Genomic DNA, 20,121 nt, shown 5'->3' with positions numbered 1-20,121 from the left:
CAAAATAACGGCTGAAAGGGGCTCCTTCCTCAATTTGGCCCCAATCCTGCCCAGACGGAGGACTCCTCTGTTTCCACTAGAAAGAGCCAAGAGCAAAAACTGCATCCATCTGAAAATGTTTGGAAGAATTTCAGGGTCAGGGGAGACAAAAAAAAAAAAAAAAAAAGAAACCTCATGGTTGGTCTCACTGATAAGGATTTAAGTGTAAGGATGGAAAATGGCATCCATCAGAGATCACCACCTCTATGCGTCCCACGGGGTACCAGATACTTGCTAAGAAACAATCCACACTCCACCCTGAACCCCCAAATGCCATGGATGTCAGAACATCTGCCCCCAGGGGAGAAGTTCTCTATGAAGCTAAAGAAAAGCCACTGCGCCTCAATTCCAATGATGAAGGCAATGGGGCTTTAAATGATATAATTGATCACATTTGCATTATTATTTAGAAGATAAACTGCTTCCTTGCTTGCTTGCTTATTTATTTACTTATTTGCCACAACTGGCATAGCATTTAGTAATTTGGTTGAAGATACGAAGTAACCAGTGGTAATTTATTATCTATTTTATTAAGACATGGTGTTCAAGATGTGGGCTATATTTGTTCCCTTATCCAGAAGTGATCTCAATGGTGAGGAGTAGAGCAAAGGAAACCAGAAAAGAAACCATCTAAGAGATATGTGAGCAACGGAAATACCTGGCACAAATCCCACGCCCTTCCACGCTCTGAGCTCCTGGGAGAGGGCCTGAGGGCACCCCTCACTAGCTTTACTTCTGCATTCGATGTAATTCTCATAGCAAACTGGAAGCCAGTGATAGCAAAGAGAGAAAACGGATCCTGTTAGAGTCCTGCGGCTGGACGCGGCCAGAAGTGACAGAGAGCCAACGGTGATAAAGGAAACCGATAAATCAGAACGGCAGGGAAAATAACTCATCACCCTTTATCAGTGTGGGGAAAAGAAAATAGTGGCGCAAAGTGCAAGATTTGGTGTTTACATTAATAATGCTCTGATACTAAGGAAATGATATCTGTGCAAGGAAGACAAGCGATGTATTCTAGAAAGTGTTCCAGCAGCAAAGGATAAACTATTTTCAGTTCGGTCATTTTGAACATTCACTCATGGGCAACGCTCATTTCTCAGACTGGTCTGCATAGATAACAAAGGAGCAGTGGAAAACCATAGTTAAAGGAGTGGATATGGTAGCCAGCCTGCCTGGGTTCAAATTCCAGCCATAACACCTACTCCCTGTGAAACGCTGGGCAACTCCACCTCTCCGAATCTCAGTTCCTCAACTGTAAAATGGGTGGCAGGAAGGATTTAATGAGCTCATGTGTGTAAAGCACTAGAAGAGGGCCTGTCACACAGTAAGCACTAGGTAAGTGTTCTCTGGAAAGAAATTCACATTTACTGAGCACTTACTGTGTGCCAGGTACTGAGTGTGAGCTGTCCTCTTTATCATTTTATCCTATAAGCTGCTACTATATGAAGTATAGTATAATATCAGAATTTAGTCTTAAATATTCCTCAAGCCCAACGTAATTGATGACAAAGAATGATCAACTCTAAGACAAGTCAGCAAGGTCTATTAAATCTAACATTCATTTAACTTGTTTTCTGCTATAGTAAACTTTTTTCTTAAATTTTCTTAAAATTTTACATCCATTTAGTTTAGCTACTATTCTCTCTGTGAAGTGGCCTCTTAATTTTGCATGTATATTCATCATCTTTTCTGCAATGATTTCAGCTTAGTTACCATTTTAGACCTCAAGGATCCAATTATCTGGGAATATGAGGATAGGCATTAAATTCATCTGTGGGTACGCACTGCAACGATTTGCAAGATAAAAGCAGTGTTGAAACCAAAGTTCTGGGTCCCTAATAATGTCAAGAAGAAATATGCAATCATTGCCGAGCAAAAGCACTGGAAATCTGCCTTTTGAAATAGGCCTACAAAAATCAAATAGGTATAGAAATAAAGTACTGTAAGTAGAAATGTGACATTTTTGAGTATCAAAAAATTTATTTTCAACACCTACAAAATGCCTGACCAGTACTCTTTAAAACTATCAAGGAATGACTGAGAAACTGTCACTAATTAGAGGAGAAACAGGAAGCATGATGACAGAATGTAATGTAGTGTTCTGGACTGGATCCTGGAACAGAAAAAGTCATTAATAAAAAGCAGATGCAATTTGAATAAGGACTGGAGTTTCATTAATGGTAATGTACGAATGATAACTTCTTAGTTTTGATAATTGTATGATCACACTATAAAGATGTCAGTAATGGGAAAAATGGGTGAAGGGTACACAGGAACTCTCTGTATCATCTTTGCAATTTTTCTGTAAGTTGAAAATTATTCCAAAATAAAATCTTTACTTAAAAATTACTTTCGCGGGGCACTGGGTGGCTCAGTTGGTTAAGCCTCTGCCTTCAGCTTAAGTCATGATCCCAGATTCCTGGGATCAAGCCCCGAATCTGGCTCCCAGCTAAGTGGGGAGTATGTTTCTCCTTCTACCCCTCCCCCTGCTCATGATCTCTCTCTCTCTCTCATGTTCTCTCTCTCTCTCAAATAAATAAAATCTTAGAAAAAATACTTTCACAATAGCAAAATATGGAAAGAGCCCAGATGTCCATCTACAGATGAATAGATAAAGATGTGGTGTGTGTACACACACACACACACACACACAATGGAATATTACTCAGCCATCAAAAAGAATGAAATCTTGCCATTTGTAACAACTGGATAGAACTAGAGGATATTATGCTAAGCAAAACGAGTCAGTCAGAGAAAGACAAATACCATGTGATTTCACTCGTGGAATTTAAGAAACAAAACAGATAAACACAGTGGGAGGAAAGGAAAAATAAGATAAAAACGGAGAGGGAAGCAAATCATAAGAGACTCTTAACTCTAGGAAACAAACTGAAGGTCGCTGGAGGGGTGGGGTGGGGGGATGGGGTAAGTGGGTGATGGGCATTAAGGAGGACACTTGATGTAATGAGCACTGGGTGTTGTATGCAACTGATGAATCATTAAATTCCTCCCCTGAAACTAATAATACAGAATATGTTAACTAAATTGAATTTAAATAAAAAATTTTTAAAAATATTTTCAGATCCTTGAGAACCTGGGCAGTGGGAACAGCTTGGATCTTAATATCAGAAGGTTGGATTTGAATCTTGCTTCCACCACCATCCCACAGGGTGACTTGAGGCAGGTTGGTTGAATATTTTGAGCCTTAGTATACACACTCATAAAATAGGAAAGAAAATTCCTACTTCACACAGTATTATTGAAAGAGCAAATGAGAACTCATAAACCCACATAAAAGGTGACCACAAATGCAAATATTTCACAAAGCCTCTTTGAATCGCAGCTTCAGTCCAACCTTAAAACTATTCAGTGAATCGACACATGCCTTTCTTCTTATTTTACTTTTAAAAAATGACCCATAAATGATCCATGACACCTTCAATACAAAAAAATTAAGAGTCAGATATTAATCTCATTAGAAAGTTCATATTTTCAGATTTTTCTTTTCAAAAATGGCATTTGGTCTGTTGGATTTGGGGAAAATCTGTTGCATTGATTCTGGTGTGAGTTTCCCTGAGTGTATATAGACTTGGACAAGAAATAGTTCAATAAAAATCAGTGGATTTGATGTGTTATTTTGTGGTTATCTGATTCTGATGATGAGCCAGAATCAGGTAAAGGAAATCATCACTGCAGAAGCTTTGAGGAAGTCCTGAGCAGAGAAAGCAGGCAGTCAGGAGAACTCCACTGAAATTTCCCTTCCATTCTCAGGGAGACACGGCTGCAGGTGGTTAAGAGTTAAGGGGAGGGTATGTGCTATGGTGAACGCTGTGAACTGTGTAATACTGATGAATCACAGACCTGTACCTCTGAAACAAATAATACATTATATGTTAAAAAAAAAAAAAGAAGATAGGGCGCCTGGGTGGCTCAGTTGGTTAAGCGACTGCCTTCGGCTCAGGTCATGATCCTGGAGTCCCGGGATCGAGTCCCGCGTCGGGCTCCCTGCTTGGCAGGGAGTCTGCTTCTCCCTCTGACCTTCCTCCCTCTCATGCTCTCTGTCTCTCATTCTCTCTGTCTCAAATAAATAAATAAAATCTTTAAAAAAAAAAAAGAAGATAGTAGGAAGGGTAAAATGAAGGGGGGGAATAGGAGGGGGAGATGAACCATGAGAGACTATGGACTCTGAGAAACAAACTGAGGGTTCTGGCGGGGGATGGGTTAGCCTGGTGATGGGTATTAAAGAGGGCCATATTGAATGGAGCACTGGGTGTTATATGCAAACAATGAATCATGGAACACTACACCAAAAACTAAAGATGTAATGTATGGTGATTAACATAACATAATAAAATTTAAAAAAAAAAAAAAAAGAGTGAAGGTTTTTCATCCAGACTCCCTGGACTTGGAGTCAAGCTCTGACTTTTACCTTTTTGAATGTGGGCAGGTGACTTAACCTCTCCGTGTCTTGTTTGGAGAGAACTGATAAGGATGTGATCTTATTTGTGTTTTGGAAACTCCTCTGGAAACAGCATAAAGAATCAATGAGAGCAGAGCCAGACCCAAGGCAGCAGTGGCGGTCAGGAAACCAGACAAATGTTGAGAAGAGATGACGAGGAGTCTGGCATGGGAAACATGAGGGAGGTAGACTGGAGGGGAGCCGGATACTGGGAGAAGGAGAGGGGATCAGGGAGAGAAAGAAATGTAGATGGATTCTTAGGTTTCTGGAAAGGGGGTCTGGTCCACTCACCAAGACTGGGAGTCACAGAAGAGGGAGGGATGTAATACATATCATTTGGGACATGGTACAGGTTTGCATTTTGGGACATTCACGAAGACATACCTAACTGGCATAGGGGCTTGTATTTTAGCTCGTGTACTACTCTGAGTGAACAGGGGCTTAGAGAAAGTACGAGATGGTGCCTAAGAATCCTATTTCTACTTCTTACTAGCTGTGTGACTAAAGCAGTGAATTGCTTCACTGCCTCCATTTCTTCATTTTTTACACCATCATCCTCATCCTCATCCTCATCCTCATCACTATCTTACAGAGTTGTTATAAGAATTAATACATAGACATCTGAATTGGCAAAGAAGAAGTGAAACTCTCACTTTTTGCAGATGATATGATACTTTATGTGGAACCCCAAAAGACTCTACCCCAAAACTACTAGAACTCATACAGGAATTCAGTAAATTGGCAGGATATAAAATCAATGCACAGAAATCAGTGGCATTTCTATACACCAACAACAAGACAGAAGAAAGAAAAATTAAGGAGTCGATCCCATTAACAATTGCACCCAAAACCATAAGATACCTAGGAATAAATCTAACCAAAGAGGCAAAGAATCTGTACTCAGAAAACTGTAGAATACTCATGAAAGAAATTGAGGAAGATACAAAGAAATGGAAAAACGTTCCATGCTCATGGATTGGAAGAACAAATATGGTGAAGATGTCAATGCTACCTAGAGCAATCTACACATGTAATGCAATCCCTATCAAAATAACATCAACTTTTTTCGAAGAAATGGAACAAATAATCCTAAAATTTGTATGGAACCAGAAAAGACACCCCGAATAGCCAGAGGAATGTTGAAAAAGAAAAGTAAAGCTGGCAGCATCACCATTCCAGACTTCAAGCTCTATTACAAAGCTGTCATCATCAAGACAGTATGGTACTGGCACAAAAACAGACACATAGATCAATGGAACAGAATAGAGAGCCCAGAAATGGACCCTCAACTCTATGGTCAACTAATCTTTGACAAAGCAGGAAAGAATGTCCAATGGAAAAAAGACAGTCTCTTCAACAAATGGTGTTGGGAAAATTGGACAGCCACGTGCAGAAGAATGAAACTGGACCATTTCCTTACACCACACACAAAAACAGACTCAAAATGGTTGAAAGACCTAAATGTGAGACAGGAGTCCATCAAAATCCTTGAGGAGAACACAGGCAGCAACCTCTTCGACCTCAGCCACAGCCACTTCTTCCTAGAAACAATGTCAAAGGCAAGGGAAGCAAGGGCAAAAATGAACTATTGGGACTTCATCAAGATAAAAAGCTTTTGCACAGTAAAGGAAACAGTCAACAAAACCAAAAGACAACCAACAGAATAGGAGAAGATATTTGCAAATGACACATCAGATAAAGGGCTAGTATCCAAAATCTATAAAGAACTTATCAAACTCAACACCCAAAGAACAAAGAATCCAATCAAGAAATGGGCAGAACACATGAACAGACATTTCTGCAAAGAAGACATCCAAATGGCCAACAGACACATGAAAAAGTGCTCAACATCACTTGGCATCAGGGAAATCCAAATCAAAACCTCAATGTGATACCACCTCACACCAGTCAAAATGGCTAAAATTAACAAGTCAGGAAGCAACAGATGTTGGCGGGGATGCGGAGAAAGGGGAACCCTCCTACACTGTTGGTGGGAATGGAAGCTGGTGCAGCCGCTCTGGAAAACAGTATGGAGGTTCCTCAAAAAGTTGAAAATAGAGCTACCCTACGACCCAGCAATTGCACTACTGGGTATTTACCCCAAAGATACAAATGTAGTGATCCAAAGGGGCACATGCACCCCAATGTTTATAGCAGCAATGTCCACAATAGCCAAACTATGGAAAGAGCCTAGATGTCCATCAACAGATGAGTGGTTAAAGAAGATGTGGTGTATATATATGTAATGGAATATTATGCAGCCATCAAAAAAGGGAAATCTTGCCATTTTCAATGACGTGGATAGAGCTAGAGGGTATTATGCTAAGCAAAATAAGTCAATCAGAGAAAGACAAGTACCACATGATCTCACTGATATGAGGAATTTGAGAACCAAGACAGAGGATCACAGGGGAAGGGAGGGAAAAATGAAACAAGATGAAACCAGAGAGGGAGACAAACCATAAGAGGGGTTGCTGGAGTGGAGGGGCAGTGGGAGGGATGGGGTGGCTGGGTGATGGACACTGGGGAGAGTATGTGCTGTGGTGAGTGCTGTGAATTGTGTAAGACTGATGAATCACAGACCTGTACCTCTGAAACAAGTAATACATTATATGTTCATAAAAAAAAAAATGTCAAAGAGAAAGAATTAATACATAGAAAGAGTTAGCCCTGCCCCTGACCACTCATTGTGAATCAATCCTCAGTCCAGCTAATTACTATTAGCTGTAATAATTTGTAGCTAAAATAATAAGTAACTTCCCTAAAGGGATGTAGCCAAAGTAGTCTGAGGTGTTATTGGAACCTAGAACCGCCTCTTTGCATTTAGCACGGGGATTTGAAGAACAAGTTGATCTCAGTGGGCTGCAGTTTCCAAAGTTGCACAAGATCAAGGCAAGTGACAACCTTCTACCACCCTCCCTCCCTAATTCTTTCCATTTGAAAACTCCAATGTCAATGATGACCTTTAGTCAGAGGATCTCAGGAAAGCCAAAAACACAGTGAAGAGTTTCAAAAGTACTTGGGAGTTGAGAAAGTTTAAACATCAAGTGTAAGCCTTTGTTTTCTTCAATGAAGGAAGAAGGCACTAAAGTGGGCAAAGATGAGGGGTGGAAGTGTGAGTCGGGGAAGGGTAGAAACCAGCGGGAAGTAGCACTAACGAGAGAGATGAGAGACGGTAACAAATGGAGGCCCTAGGCCTGAAGGAAGCAGGCTGGGATGTGACCAGAGTCGAGAAAGGTCCCCTCTTCCACTGAGGGCTGGAAAGGAAGAGGGGACAAGGGCAGGCAAGAGGACGCCAGAATAGGGCTTTGAAGGGACTTTCAGCAAAGTCAAGGTGAGGTTAAATGGTTCAGTGGAGAGGAGAAAGGGCAGAGTAGAGATTTTGAGTGCATTGCTGAAGGTCTGAAATAACCACTGGGAGGGAACCGAGAGGAAGTTGACCAGAAGCCGCACAGGATGTATAGATTCAAAAGACCACATGTGTAGAGGCCTCAGTCTGCCTTGTGATAGGGTTTTCTCCCGTATTGCTGAGCACCTATTTAAGAAATCAGTAGATAAGCTACGTTCTCATTGTATTTTGGTATTTCTAAAATATATCCATGACTTAAAAAGCTTCAAGAACCTTAAACTAAAATCTATGCACTTTACGAGATGACCCCCCATATGCACAGTGGAGCACTTTTCTGATGAAAGGGCAGCACTGGCACAAATTCTTTACAGGACTGAAATCTAGAAGATTCTCTATCATGTATCTTTGGGCTCTAACAATCCTCCTGCTCCATCCAAATTAAAATGCAGCTGATTCCATAATTATATCCCTGTCCAAAACGTGTGTTCCTTTATTAAGAGAATTAATTGAGTTATCTCAGAAGAGAATATTGATCACATTGAGATTTGACTAATAAAAAATTCTTGCCAGAACTTGTCTAAAGTGAGGTCCAGAACTGGGTCACTGTCACTCATGAGAAAGCCCTCAGAAACCAAAATGAGAAAGAGGAAAAAAAAGTGCGTTCAACATGAGGGTCAAGAAGCCAGGGTCAGGGGCATCCTTCAGGGGAGGAGTCAGTGATTGACAGCCGCCTCTAGAGAAAGTGGAAAACGTGCAGGGCTCACATCATTGGGTAGATTAAGGGGAAACAACCTGTGCGGGGAAAAGAACTGTGAAAGAAAGTCTGTACAACTGACTAAGGCAATGAAACAGATGACTGACTGAAAGAAATTAGGGCGTCGGGGGGCAGAGTGTTGCTTGTAGCTTCCACTTACGCTCTGTTCCTCTAAGTGGTTCCCCGAGTGGACCTTGCGACCACTCACCAGCACGTTGAGTCTCTTTCTTTGATTCTCCATTCATGCCAGTTTCTCTCATTTCCACCGCATTTTAGCCAGAATAAATGACATCTCCATGCCTGCTCATTAATCCACACAGCTCTGTAAAGGCTGAAAGCATCTTTGAGGTGTTTGCATTTAAATGGGCTAGACGCAGGCAGGGTTTCCCTGCTTCTGATCCCAGAGGACTGAAGAAGAGGCTGGATCATATTTTCCCCCTTCTTTTTTAATTTAGCAAACCTGCTTGGCGACCAGCAAGGAGCTGACAGATTGCATACTGTCATCATTTAATCTTAAGACTAAAATTCAATTTTCCTTTTTCAGGATCAGAATTGGGAACAGGGGGGAATAAACCACCCCGAAGACACAAGGTGACCAGTCTCAGTGGGGTGACCTAGTGCACAAGCCAGCTAATGATGCCCGTCTGTCAGCTGGGCCCCGGGAGCCAGAGCCCAAGGGAGAGGACACCAGCCCTGACAGATGGCGGTGGCTTTGCTGATTATAAAGCTCAGCTGGACCAAGGCTCCATTTCATTCCCAGCACCAAGGTCCCGTCTGAACATGGGCTGTTTACTTAAACATATTCATTCCTGTTTCTGTTCATCAGATTCCGAGGATAAAAATGAACATGAGCAGCTGTTGGATTTTTGCTAACTATTCAAGTCTGCTTTGTATTAAGGAAACTCACAATCCATTTTACCCCATAATTATTCTTTATGAGTGAGAAATCAAATCGGAAGTGGCAAAAGAGAATGGACGCTAGGGGAAAAAAAAATTCAAATAGGCACTGCCTTTGGTTGATGCTCTTTCCCTGCATGGGAAATTCAGACTTTTGTATTACCCCACTAAAAAAAGAAGCAGCACCAAATTTAGCAAGCTGATGTTTTCAAGCACAAAAGAATGTCGAGCCAGGAGCTCTGCTCTTACTCTGCCTCCTGCCTAAGAGATCTCGGCTTTCCTTCTAGGAGTAATGAAGAAGTGGCTTCAGGACGTTATGCCTCCCAAGTCACTGAACTTCACACCCAGTCACATATAGACATTTAGGTCGAGAGGGAGTAAATGCCCAGTGCTGCTATGACAGAAGAGTCCTGAGGAAGAAAAGCAGCGCTTGGAAAAGATCACTACCCTCTGCCACCCGAAACCTCAGGGAGGAAAAATGTTATTCCAGGCGGCAGCTGTGAATTACAACATGCCCAAGAACTTGCACGGGCCCCTTCAGGCCAGGTCTTATGCTATTTGGAAAAGTGACAGGGGTTATATTTTCACACCCAGCTGTTGCTTTATGACTTCGTAGGCAAGGAGTTGTAGAGGTTTCTCTAGCTCCCCAACACTGACTTATTTAGAACTCCTGTGGGAAGGAGATCAGGGCTGCACACAGTGGCTGATGGAGGAAGGGCGATGTGGCAGGTGTTCTTAGCAGACACATATTCTGGAACAAGTTGCGTGAGGTAGGGTATGAGCCATAGTCTCATTATCCAAGGCGAGGCTCTGTAATCCTGTTGGCCAGCTGTCTTGGGAGCCTCACAAGGCTGCTCCTTTTTGGCATAGCCTTAGGAAAACAGCCCCTCCATTTTTAATGAATGCAGCAGGAAAGGCATGGATAGAGAGTGGAGGAAACTGCTCTCTGACTTCTTTTCCTGATTATCATCTAGGACAGGGTTTGGTAAATGACAAATGCTCAACAAAATACTGTGGCTGAGAGAAGAGACCCTGCATAGGGAATCTGGAAATTCGTATTTTATTCTCGAGTCTGCCACCAACTGGGTGACTTTGAAAGAGTGACCTGATCGCTCTGGACTTCAATTTTTGCAAGGAGTGAATTGCAATAGATAATGTCCACTGTGCCCTGAGGTCAGTTCGCCTTTTCTGATTCTTTGATTTATCAATAACAAGGTTTGCAACTAGCAGATGAGGAGTTAATAATCCATCTCTGAGCACTATGGATTCATTCAAGAATTAATGGGTCAGGAATCTGTAATTCTGATGACCTATCCAGTTTGGGGAACAACAAACTAGCTCTCCACTATGATGAGATGGTTTCAGATCTCCAGGACCCTTCGCCAGTGCAAGGGCATCTAGAGTGGAAATTCTACTTCTCTCTCAGCATCAATAGCATGACAGGGACCTAGTCAGCACCATCCAGTAGAACATTCCACCATGATGGAAATGTTCAACATCTGCACCATCCAGTACAGTGGCCACTTCTCATATGTGTTCACTGATCACTTAAATTGCAGGTGATGTGACTAGGAACTGAATTTTAAATTTTGTTTCATTTTAATTATTTTAAATTCAAGTAGTCACATGTGGCTGGTAGCTACCAAAATGGACAGCACAAATCCTACCACATTCTGCTGTAATAAACTCACAAGTGGTATGCTGTGGGGAAATGAAAAAACAGACCTTATTCTACTCCCATTTCCACATTTCTGGGTAGTATGGGGCAAGGGACAAGACTCTGTAACTCCATTTCCTTTTCTCTCCAATTAAGATGGTAATACCTACTTCCCAGTATTGCTCCAAATGTTTACTTACACTGGATACACGAACCGCCTTTGAGAACCATAAAATGCTATCTAAAAGCAAGGTATAATGGGGATCATTCACTGTTGAAAGAGGATCTTGTTTCACTGCAAAACACAATGACGTCTGAGAACATGTGACTAAATTTGAGAAGAGGTGGATAATACCAGATGGGAGAGGTTGCAAATAAAGTGGAAAAACCAAAAAGTAAGGGTTAAAGAAGGTGGAGTAGAAGGGAGGGGATGGAGATGATGGATTTGGGAAAGTCAAGACGTGTGATGTAAGGGCGGTAGTGAGAAGGCAGAGGCGGACCTGGCTTTTAGGAAGATACTTTGGGGTTGAGAACTACTCCTGATGACAGGAGCAAAGACCAATGCCCATCCTGAGCTGCAGGGAACTAGAAAATCACTGACTGGAATTAGGGTGCATTTTCTCCCTTTACATGACGGCCTCAGAGAAAAAAGTCTGGGGGGATTTGAGCAGCAGCTACATAGGCCAAGAGAGTTGATGCAGAAGAACATGTTCAACAGTAATGTTCGGGACAGAATGGGGTTGACAACACTGGATTGTTTGGGATGAACCCATAAGCCTCTTTATATTTAAAGCAAATCTGGAATAAAAGCATATACTCTAGTAGAGACCAAGAAATAATTGTTTGATAAAGAGTTGCTGCAACCCTATCGGAATCATAAAATGTGTGGCACATTGCCGTGAAGGCAGTTTGGATGGAAAAGGGTAATGATGTTGGGCTTGGCTTGGCGCCACAGCCCTCCTGCTCAGGATAGAAAGAACAATGGGTGAGAGACAACAGGAGTTAAACAAACATCCTAGAGTCCCCTAGCACTTACAAAAGTGCTCAAGGTGGCCGTTTGGACTCCATCTCATTGAATTTTTCTGTCTTTTTATCTCAGTCCCTAATAAGCATTACTTCCAGAGAATGCCTGGGTTCAAATCCAAGCACTCCCATGTAATCACTGTGACCCTGGGCTGGAAACAAACTCTGTAAACCACACAACCCTCATCACGAGAGTGTAATAGTACTTGCCTCAAAGGAGTACATAAAGTACTTATGTGCAAACTAGCACAGTCTCTGAGCACTCAGAAACCGCTCAAATATGTAAGTAATTTTTATTAAATACTAGATTATGCGTCTCAAACTTCCAAACATATCACTGGGGAAAAAACAGCCTTTCACTGGATCAAATTAAACTTTACAACCAGAAACATGACTTTCTATGAATCAATGCTTTTCGTTTTATTTTTGTAAACATAGTCGATTAAGTATTGCTTTCATTCATTCGTTCAATCAAAATTTTTTTTCCCCTCATTTTGAAAATGAGCGGTCTTTTTTTTTAAAGACTTATTTATTTATCTTAGGGGGTGAGGGGCTGAGGGAGAGGGAGAGACTCTCAAGCAGACTCCATGCTGGGTGCAGGGCCGGACATGGGGCTGGATCTCACAGCAACCCCACCCCCCACTTCCCAAGCTCATGACTTGAGCCAAAACCAAGAGTCAGAAGCTTGACCAACTGAGCCACCCAGGCGCCTGAGGAGGTCATATTTGAATGGAGTGAGGAAGTGAACCACATGAATGCTCTGGGGCAGACAAATGCTGGCCCTCCCTCTGGGAAGGCAGTGTCCCTGAAGCTGAGAGGGCAGGGGAAACAAGAGAGGAAGGAATCTGGCTGTAGAAAAGCCAGGAGCCAGGTCATACAAAACATTAGTTTCCAGAGTAAGGCCTGTGAGTTTTGTTCTAGGTGCGATGAGAAGCTACTGGAGGGATTTGAGCAGGGAAATGACACAATCAGATTTACATTTTAAAAGAGGCTCTCAAGCAGTTGTTTAGAGAATAGACTCCAAAAGGTTGAGTGTAGGAACAGGGAGACCAGTGAGGAGGTCAGTGCACGCACGGGCCCAGCTGAGAGAGAGTAGAGGCTCAGACCTGCAGTGGAGTTGGTGAGGAGGGATGAGATCACAGGAATATTTTGATGACAAGATTTCCTAATAACTGGATATGGGGCTTGAAAGAAAGAGAAGGATCAAGGATGACTCCAAGGATATTGGCCGGAGTCTCCTTAGGCTGGGGGGCAGAGAGGGAGGAGGGTGGTTGGTGTGGGGGTGGGGGGGTAGGAGCAGGCTTGACAGGGGTGGGAAGAGCATGAAGCAAGAGATCTGCGTTTGACATTTTTGTTTTAGATGCTTATTAAAAGTTCAAGTGGAAATTGCAAGAGTCGTCCATTGTATGTACTCTCTTGAAAAATAAAGGCTTTGTAGTGGAGGATTTAAAGGGCAGGCAAAAAATGTTCCTAGAAGCCGGGATCAGCAGAGCTGAGGGCTCTGCCTCAAGTGTGTTGCATAGGACTCTGTATTACAAAAGGACAGCAAAGCCTCCAAGACTATTTGCTAAAAAACCAGCTAGACAATGAATAAGACAGAGAATATATGTGGCAAAAATTAGTTTGTCTTACCCCTTTAATGTGAGAATTTGGGAGGAGCGTGTTAGAGAGAGAGTTCTGATGACCTGATAAACTGATGGGGAAATAAACTAAGCATCAGATATCCTGAAGGCAAGAATGGAGAAAGATCTGTTTGAAAACAAATACTCTCTTGCTGTTTTATTGCAAGAAAACAAATGAAACATTCACAGCATGCAGGCTACAGGATTATTTTTCATTTAACACCAAGAAGCACTTCTTGAAATTTTTAAAGTTTTCTCATTACAAGATCCAAAGATGGCTGTTAAAACTGGGTGTTTTTTGAGAAGGATTAAGTGTATTTCAGTATTTGTTCATTTCTCAATCCAGCAGTTAAGTCTTCAAGACAGATCCGTATTTCAGAGTATAACTTCAGTGGTTTTCAACTGCTAGGAGCTTATTTATCTGGAATGTCAGAGCTACAATTTTTCTTACTCCTTTCCTTTCAGGGATCAGCTTCCCCAAAGGTTAACCGGGAGAGCTGACAAATGCCTCCACTGAGTGGATGAGTTTAACAGTGAGATCTATACAACATATAAATATTCAACAGGACATCAGAAGTTCTTAACTATGTTTCTCACCATATATAGCAGTTCACATTATTCAAGTAAGAGAACGCTATAGGATCAGAATTTCTGTGATGTATCACGTGGAAGGGTGGGTGGGTTCAGGCTTCTCTTTAGTCCTTTTGTAGTTGGGGAGATAACTCCTGAACCTTAACTCTATGTTAACCTAAAGATGTGGTTCCAGCCAATCAGAAAATATGTTCTGACCATATGCATTGGGTGAAGCATTAGCTGACACTTATTCGGAGAACAAAAGAGGATTTGTATAACCCCTCTGTATACTTCTGTGACCCATCTAAACAGTATACTGTGTGTACTTGTGTGATTCCATCTTTAGATGGAAATTGGCCTTCTCTCTAAATATTAGACTAATACATGTCCTAATCCCATAGGAAAATAGATTGTGAATGATTATGCCAAAGCAATCTATGGTCCTTTCAGGAATATGATTAAATGCTTAGACTTTCTTCTTTTCTTCTTGCCCCTCATATTCATATTTCCAAAATATTTAACCTGAAAGTAATGGAAAATTAGTGGATTTTTAGCCTCCATAACTCCTTTCATTCATTAGCCTTCAATGTCTTGACCTTTTAATTTCCAAAGGTTCTTCTGAGATTGATAAGGTCCGCTCCTCTCATTACTCTGCCTAGGAAACTTAAGAACAAACAATATAGCCTCCTTATGTAATACTTGATGCACAAAGTAATTTTCTGCCAGTCAGCCTTGAAAACCCTGATCAGTCCACTCCCCAAAGGAAGGAAAACATTGTAGTCAATGATCAATTATTTATATACATAAAATATATATTAATAAGTATTAAAACATTTATATAATATATATTAAAACATTTACTTGCTTCACATGGATGTATATGGATATATATTAAATTGATTTATATAAATGATAGAACATTTCCTTCAACATTTCCTATAACTTGTGTTCTACTCTCATTATGATGTACCTTTTATTCCCACATGACTTACTCATTCCATAACTGGAAGCCTGTATCTCCCACTCCTCTTCACCCATTTTGCCCAACCCCCACCCCTTTCCCTCTGGCAACTATCAGTCTATTCTCTGTATTTATAGGTCTGATTCTGCTTTTGTTTTATTATTCATTTGTTTTCTTTTTTTTAAGATTCCACTTATGAGTGAAATCATATGATATTAGTCTTTCTCAGTCTGACTAATTTCACTTAGCATAATAACCTCTAAGTCCATCCATGTTTGTCTCAAATGGCATGAATCTCATCCTTTTCATGGCTATGTAATATTCCATTATATATACACACACACATACATATACATATATATACACATACATACATATATATACACACATATATACATGATATGTATATCACATCTTCCTTATCTGTTTGTTTATTGACGGACACTTAGGTTGCTTCCATACCCTGGATATTGTAAATAATGCTGCAATAAGCAGAGGGATGCATATATCTTTTTAAATTAGTGTTTTCATCTTCTTTGGGCAAATACCCAATAGTGGAATTATTGGATCATATGGTAATTCTACTTTTAATTTTTTGAGGAATCTCCATACTGTTTTCTACAGTGCTTGCTGAACCAATTTACACTCTCAATAACCAGAGAAGACCCCAAATAGCCAAAGCAAACTTGAGAAAGGAGAACAAAGCTGGAGGTATCACAATCCCAGATTTCAAGATACGCTACAAAGCTGAGTAATCAAAACAGTAAGTAAGGTACTGGCACAAAAACAAACACATAGATCAATGCAAGAGAATAGAAAGCCTGCAAATAAAGTCCTGATTATATGGTCAATTAATCTATGATAAAGGAGACAAGAATATACAATGGGGAAAAGACAGTCTCCTCAATAAATGGTGCTGGGAAAACTGGACAGCTACATGCAAAAAAATGAAATTGGACCACCTCTTAACACCATCCACAAAAATGAAATCAAAGTGGATTATAGACCTAAATGTAGGACCTGAAAGCATAAAAATCCTAGAAGAGAGAACAGGCTGTAATTTTCTCTGATTCTGCGATCTTTCAATGTGATTACATATGAGTGCACTTCATTCTTTTATATATTGCATGGCATTCTGTATTTGGGTGTATCAGTTTGTTTCACAATTCTAGAAATAATGGATATTGTTCCTGCTATTTCATTATTAAAATGATCATGTCATGAATCTCCCTGTATAAGCCTCCCTGTGCACACATTTAAATACTTTTCAGGGTAAATGTGTGTAGCTCACATGTGCACAGACACATACACATATAAAGACACAGTTCTTCAATCCATCAAAAATTTATTTTTGTGAATGGATTATCAGTTATCTCAACACCATTACTGAGCTGTTCATCCCTTCCACAGGGAGTTGAAACTCTTATTGTTTTTCTAACAAAATCATATATGTAACTAAATATATGTGCACCCATCTGGACCCTCTAGTCTGTTCCATGTTTCTATTTATCTAATTTTAAGCCACAATTACATTATCTTCATTACAATACTTCATAATATCCTATTTTGAAAATCATCTTTGCAATTTTTGCACATACACTCTTCTATGACAAATGTTGTGGGAATTTTGATTGGGAATGCATTGTATTTGAAGATACCTTTGGGAACTTTTATCGTTATAATATTGAGTCCTTACATTTGTAACTCTTGTTTCCATTTATCCAAACATTCTCTCACTTCCTTCAGTATACTTTTATAGTCTTCTCTATAAAGTTCTGGTATATTTTAGTTGATTCTTGAGTACTTTATGGTTGTGTGGCCCCTGCGAGTGGAGTTCTTTTTTTAAAAAATTGCATTTTCTAATGGTTATTGCTGGTGGGTAGAAAACCCAACACTGCCTTTGTGCTGCAGCACTCACCACAACAGCCAAGATGGGGAAGGAGAGTCTCATACCTCCACGACACGATCTCTATAATGATTAGAAGGACAACATATTTTAACACGAATGTCAACAGCTGGGATAGAAGAAATAATCCTTAAGGTTCGTTTCTTTAACTCATCCCTTTGTCTTAAGATTGTAATAATAAGACAGAAGGGAAAAAAGAATAGTGCCTAGGAACATGCTGTGTGCAATTAAACACATGTTCTGACACAGAATTGCCATATGTGACTAGGCACAGCACTCTGCTCACATCTCCAGACATTCCTTTGAAACAGCTTTACTTTGGGGGCGGGGATGGAGGGAGAAGAGTTTTACATTGAAACTCCCATGTACAGTGGCATCATCCAATACCCAAATTCTTGATTCTTTTCCCCGAAGATTATGCTTTTGCAGAGGCCCCTTCTTTTAAGGTACTTGTTAAGGTAAAGGCTATTTCATAAACATTTATTCTAACTCTCACTTTAAAGACTGAATTGCAAAGGAGTAGATGGATTTTAAAATAATTTATTGGATAATTGCAACATTTTGAACTTTAACATACATATCAAAACAATGGGATTTATGATTATGACTGACAACTCAAGTTGCTCTTATTAGTGCATCTATTTAGAAGCCAATTATATCTCTCTAGCTTTTGAAGAACCAACTTCAAAGTCATCTCAGGGGTCTGAGCATACCCAGGTTGCCAAGATGCAGTAAATGTTTTGATCTTGGTTTCCCTGTTTTCCTCTTTCTCATCCACCTGCTGAGCTCAAGGCTATATACATACATACATGGCACTAACCTGCACCTGGCAGGCAACTTACCCTGTAATTATAGCAAATTATCTAAAAGTAAATAAGAGCCTGGGGTATTTGAATTTTAAAAAATGTAGCTCCATAAAGTGATGCTGCCATCACACCTTCTTGGATTTGGCACTGGATGTCACTGACCCCCATTTCTTGAAAATCTCAAAAGTATGTCTTTCAGTTGACCAAAAAGACAACAAAACATTTTTAGTTGTTTTCATACTTTCCAGTGATATGGCTATGCCTTATCTGATTATAGTGATATTCAATCTGTTGGCTTTCACCAAAATGTACAAAAAATAATAACATTATGTGATCCCATCAGGCTTTCTGCAGGTTTAATAATTTTGATTGTGCTAAGCTACTTATATAAATCATATTTCAAAAGCATAAATTGCAATCTCTCAATGTAAAAGAGATGAACCTGGTATTAAAACCCCAAATGGCCCTGAAATGAGGCTCTTTAAATAGAAAATCCACCAGCTAATATAGGTCAAGAAACCAGTTTGCTCAAGCAATGAAACATTTATAGCATTTCTCCCCTGTACAAATTCTTGCATGTTGGAAAAGGTGATGATTCTGGCTGAAGGTTTTCCCACATTCATTACCTTTATAAGGTTTCTCTCCCGTATGAATTTGAATTACATCATGGGAAAGCTAGTTTCATGACTCCTTTGGAATAGTTGTGGTTTTGAATATGATAAGTCAATTAATCTGTAGCTTAAAGCATAATGGTCAAGAAATCATATGTGCAAGTTCTTTGTGAACATTAAAGTGTTATGCAAGCATCAGATATGATCATCCAGAATGTTACCTCAGACTGAGCTTGTTCAAGGGAAGAACCACGTCTTATTATTTTTTTGGTACCAGCTTTAGTTCCTGGCACAAAATAGAAATCATAAATGGTTTTGGCTGAACAAATAAACATTGAAAGTAATAAGGTGATAGCTAAAGCTAAAAGAATGTTTAGGAATAACAGTTACAACAAAGGAAGTATTTGTGTCCTACAATCTCGGTCATTAAAACTGAGGTTTGGTGGATGAAGGGAATCAGTCAGATAGAGCCTGACCCAGGAGGCCCTACAAAGCTGGAAGAGAATCAGATGAGACCAAAGTATTAGACCACAGACAGAGATCCTAGAGAGACCCAAGAGAAGATTGTGGTCTTCCATCAGGCAATCTGAGTTTTGGGGAAGTTCTCCTATCTCTGAAATGAGTAGGAGGGAAAAACTAAATCTCAGCCACAAAAGAAGTCATTAGTAACCAGCAAACCAACACAGGTACCCAAGCACAGAGGCACAAGATAGGAAATCAGTTGTTGGAATCCCCACACAACAGGGCTGATTTAATAAGAACCTGTTACATGAATGAGAGGATGGGAGTTTATTATGACTGTGTCCTAGACCTAGAAGAGTCAGCAATAACAGCAACCAAGAAGTATTCATTCACAATGAGAAAGCCACGAGAACGTTGGCTGGAACCTTGGGCTATATCAAGGGTCCACACAGGGAGAGCTGGGACAATGTGTTTGGTCCTTAGTTTTCTAATCTATGGATCTTATCTGAATGATCAGAGTCATCCAGAAAATGGATATCTCCCACTCTTGTATTACTAAGTATTAAGGACCATTAAGGACCAGTATACTGGACCTTGACCTCTTCTTCATGTATTACTTAAAATGCCTTATTTTTCTAGAATTCCAACTCTCTCAGCACTCACATTCAAATGCCATACCTTCTCCTAACACCACACACAAGGCAGTGATAGTTTTGTCTTGATTTTTTTTTTAATTGAAATGAACACTTGGCCTCTTGAGATGAATGAATTTATTCACTACCATGCAGGGACTATTTTAAAAATGACCTTCCCATGTCATCTAATTTATGACACATAAAAAATAAAGCAGTTCTCTTAGCCCATTGGATAGGGATTACATATGGTAAATGTAGCAACTGCCCCTCTTTGGCTGTTCTGTCTACGCATCCAATAGAAGAGCAGCTGCACCATTTGTCATCTGGCATTATACAAGAAGGGGCTTTGTCTGGGAACAACAAC

At 40.3% G+C, this 20,121-nt stretch overlaps 1 long non-coding RNA gene across 1 annotated transcript in view; it reads left to right on the top strand.

Moving 5' to 3' along the window:
• LOC123843532 (uncharacterized) overlaps positions 1 to 20,121 on the top strand; it is a 40,199-nt gene that overhangs the window by 4,696 nt on the left and 15,382 nt on the right. Inside the window, exon 3 of the long non-coding RNA XR_006790605.3 lies at positions 15,962 to 16,100. This is a non-coding gene — a long non-coding RNA (uncharacterized LOC123843532). The remainder of the gene's footprint in view (positions 1 to 15,961; positions 16,101 to 20,121) is intronic.

The sequence above is a fragment of the Mirounga angustirostris genome, unplaced genomic scaffold (assembly GCF_029215605.1).
Source record: "Mirounga angustirostris isolate CCGP_5_RB_7025 unplaced genomic scaffold, mMirAng1.0.hap1 SCAF_5, whole genome shotgun sequence".
NCBI classification, from domain to species: domain Eukaryota; kingdom Metazoa; phylum Chordata; class Mammalia; order Carnivora; family Phocidae; genus Mirounga; species Mirounga angustirostris.
Note: the sequence above shows the minus strand (reverse complement) of the source record. Positions and strands in the feature narration are given on the sequence as shown.